This window comes from Oncorhynchus keta, unplaced genomic scaffold (assembly GCF_023373465.1).
Source record: "Oncorhynchus keta strain PuntledgeMale-10-30-2019 unplaced genomic scaffold, Oket_V2 Un_scaffold_2149_pilon_pilon, whole genome shotgun sequence".
In the NCBI taxonomy this organism is placed as follows: domain Eukaryota; kingdom Metazoa; phylum Chordata; class Actinopteri; order Salmoniformes; family Salmonidae; genus Oncorhynchus; species Oncorhynchus keta.
In genome coordinates, this window is record NW_026290864.1 from 21,554 (window position 1) to 25,657 (window position 4,104).

The following is a 4,104-nucleotide window of genomic DNA, read 5'->3' on the forward strand; positions in this document are numbered from 1 at the left end:
CCTACCAAATACTAACCCTAACACTATTACCGCCCACTACCCCACCAATCACACAGCCCCCAAAGCCAACCATTTCTCCCATCAAGTTCAGCAGGTACAAGTGAGAAAACATTCTGAAATGGAAAACAGAAATCATCATTCTTATTGGACAAGTTATTGGATAACCGTTTTTGAGCCTACAGCACCATGACAGTGGACACACCCATTGGGTCAGATGAACCCCTCCCCTTCGGCTCACCTTGTTGTAAACGCCCCAGGACAGCTCTGTCTCGATCACCATGACGACGATGCCAAACATTCCGAAGATGAGTGCGTAATCACTCAGCCTCTTCCTCTTTTCGAACAGCGCCCTCCGGTGGCCCAGTTTATAACCAATGTTCTGGTTCTTACGTTTAGAACTAGAAGCCTTGGAGCAGCTCCCCCTCGGCCCTACAGCCCCAACAACTCCTACACCTCCCTGCCTGCTCCCCCCTACCCCCCCTCCTGTGCCCCCTGCACTGCTTAAACCTCCCCTACTCCCCACCAAGGCGTGGTTCTGATGGTATATTGACATCTGATTGGAGGATGATTCGGTGATATCATAACCCCTCGCGTACGGCGAGTCCTCTTTTGATGAGATCACTATCTCTGGAGGATTCTGGGTTGGTTGATTGGAGGATGGCAAGGATGAGGAAGTGGGTGGAGCCTCTCTGTCCCGGTCCCGCCCTCCAATGGCAGTTGTGCCGGTAACAGGTGCTGCCCCGCCCTCTTTGGTGTCGCTGCCGCTGTCTGATTCGATGAGGTTGCGTCTGGAGGCGCTGAGGCGACTGAGAGGTTTCATCACGCCGCCTGTGTATTTACAGGAGCTCATGGCGATCTCTGTGAAAGGGTTGCTGTCTCTCCGGTGGACCAGCGGGCTGGCCTGGCGGTGCTTACATCCCCTCTCTCTATCCCTGTCCCTCTCTCTATCCCTGTCCCTCTCTCTCTCCATGGAAGGGGAGTGTGAGGAGTAAAAGAGGGCGTTGTAGACTGGGGAGTTGTCTCCACTCAGGCTGTGCTGGGAACCCAGGCACGAGGACAGAGGGTGCTGGTGGGGTGAAGGGCATTGGGGAGGGGGCAGGGGTTGACCCCCACTGAGGACAGAGGCAGTTTGGGGAGGGAGGCCTTGGGCATGTTAGGCGTAGTGGGGGACCCATTCAGCCGGTCCAGGCTGGATCCCCCCCTGTGGTTGGAGTGGTTTGATCCCGGGTAGTTGCCGGTCATGGAGGAGTGGGAGATTCCACTCAGAGGGAGGGGGAAACGCGGGTCCTCGTCCTCACTGCCTCCCAGGAGAGTCAAGCTCAGAGAGGGAGGGGGCTCCATGGTGGGGGCCGGAGGGCGACAGGCCACTCTCTACCTAACGGAGAGACAGAGGAAGGAAAAGGAGAGAGAAAAATGGAAAGAGAAGTACAGAAGAAACATTAGAATTAGAAGAGAGATGGGGTTTAATTATGAAACAACGGAGAGAGGAAGGAAGAGAGAGATGGAGGAAGGGAGGCGTGGAAAAGAGGGAGCACATGATGGTTGAGAAGTTGAAATTAGTAGAGAACTGATCAGCTTCAGAGAGAATATTGACTTCCCTATTGCACTGAGTCAACTGTCCCTGTAACCCTCACATCTCCCCTCCCTTTCTCTCTCTCTCTCTTTCTCCCACCTTCCACCTATCTCTGTCATACTAATGTAATCTGTTCTACATTCAGATAGGATAGACTATAGTGAATTATCTGGACGTGTACAAGGCAAATCCGATCATTAGTGAAAAATGATTATTTTCAAAGTATTGACTTTATTGAGCACAGTTGAATACTGGTCCCCTAGAATGCATGCTTCTGTCAAATCTGTGTTTATATGTATCCTATGGCTTATATGGCAAGGATCTTTCAATTCACTTTTATTCATTCTTAAACTACCTTCCTAAAATCTCACAGATGATCTCACACCCAGACACCATGCATTCTTTGTCTTTCTCTCCCCAAAACCCCCTCTCTCTCTCTCTTCCTCCTCCTACCTTCTCTGTCCCCAGGTCAGTCGTGTTGAATCAGTGGCTGGATGAAAATAGACCCCCACACTTTTTCTTTTTCATGTTGTCACGGCCATTCCATCATCTTTTGCTCCCCTTCTTCTAGGTGCGAGACCAGCGACAGGTCCTCACAGGAGACGGAGCGCTTTGATTTCTCCCAAATAATTCACTGGTTCCCTTCCTTCCCTCTGTGCTCGATGATTCCTTCCCTCAATTCGCCGTTGTAGAATCAACCAGACTTTATCTCCGTCAGTCCATGGATCAATGAATTGATATCACGCATATCGATTATTTCAAATGTCCTTAACAATTAAAGAACTGCATAATCTGTCATGATTATATTATGAACCTACTGTTGATATGAAAATCTCCGTCAGTATTCTCACCATATAAAATAACTGAATCGCTTGACTACTCGACATCTACATGCAAACACGCCATGCTAAAAAAAGGTAGCCTATAAATGACAAATATGATTTACTATGCAACTCTTCCTTTACCTCACTCACTCATTCTATCGCTCACACTGTCTCTCCGAATATGTCTCTCTCAACTTCACTCTCTTTCGCTCTCTGCCTCCCCTCCCTGTAATTCTCATTGGACAGTCACTGGGTAATTATGAAGACAAGAAAAACTACAAATACATTTTTATCACGACATCCAGACGTTTTTTTCCCGTTGAACCCCATAATAACAACGCGAATATAAATTATATTACGCTATTATGGATCATGATCATATAGGCTAAAATTACTACTCGTTTATGTAATGCAACTGTTACATTTGCACACAGTTCTCTGGGAAACTGTCATATAGCCTACATCCTCTCTGACAGCGTGCGGATTTCATTCGTTCTTGGGAGTGGCCTACACACAACTTTATATTTCTTGGGTGAACACGTTTTTTTTAAAGATATATTTTTTTACAAAAATAAGTCTTATTTTCTAATATTTTATTTTACTTTATTGTAATTTTACAATAAACAAACGGACAGAATTAGACAGCTACAGGTGAAGCCCAATAGGCTTTTCAACCTTAAACTAATGTCAACAAACGCTGTCAAATTAAGATAGGCCTAATTGAATGCTGGAAAACTGGTCATTGCGCGACAGCAATTCATTGTTCACTAGTAAACAAAGACAACAAAGAGAGCTCAATAGTCAAGAGAGTGGGAGATATAGAGGGGTGCGCCTCTGCTAAGTGGGTGGGCGGATGAGGCCGCCGGCCGCATCCGGTAAGTTTCCTGCGGTCTCTGATTGTGGTCATTTAGGGAACTGGAGTCTACCTTCTCGTGGGGTAAATTGTCCGTGGTCAGTCCGATATAAGACATCGCAATCAGGATGAGGGAAATGAAGGTGCTGAGTTTGCAGAGCGACACCGGAGACTTAGAGACGCGTAATAATAGGCCTATTCCCAATCAGAGTTTGACCGAGGAGCGGCTGTTAGCCCACCTATCTGATAGCCAGTGGTGGAAAAAGTACCCAATTGTCATTCTTGAGGTAAAGTAAAGTAATTGCTAAAATATACAAAAAGTAAAAGTACAAATAATTTCAAATTCTTTATATTAAGCAAACCAGGCAGCAGTTTTATTTTTTAAATTTACTGATAGCCAGCAGCACACTCCAACACTCAGACATAATTTACATATGAAGCATTTGTGTTTAGTGAGTCTGCCAGATCAGAGGCAGTAGGGGTGACCAGGGATGTTCTCTTGATAAGTGCGTAAATTGCATAATTTTCCTGTCCTGCTAAGCATTCAAAATGTAATAAGTACTTTTGGGTATCAGGGTAAATTAATGGAGTAAAAAGTACATTATTCTCTTCAGGAATGTAGTAAAGTAAAAGTACAAAATATAAATAGTAAAGTACAAATGCCCCCCAAAAAACGACTTAAGTAGCTATAGTATTTTCACTTCAATACTTTACACCACTGCTGAGAGCCTACATCAAGAGTCATAATAAGCCACACAGGCCTATAGTGCATGATGCTTATGATAGGGCTATAGTGCATAATGCTTATGATAGGGCTATAGTGCATAATGCTTATGATAGGGCTATAGTGCATA

General features: G+C 45.5%; 1 pseudogene; it reads right to left on the bottom strand.

Annotated features, from left to right (window-relative positions):
- Positions 1-238: 238 nt before the first annotated feature.
- On the bottom strand, positions 239-2,819 carry LOC118373736 (small conductance calcium-activated potassium channel protein 3-like; annotated as a pseudogene).
- Positions 2,820-4,104: the final 1,285 nt, after the last annotated feature.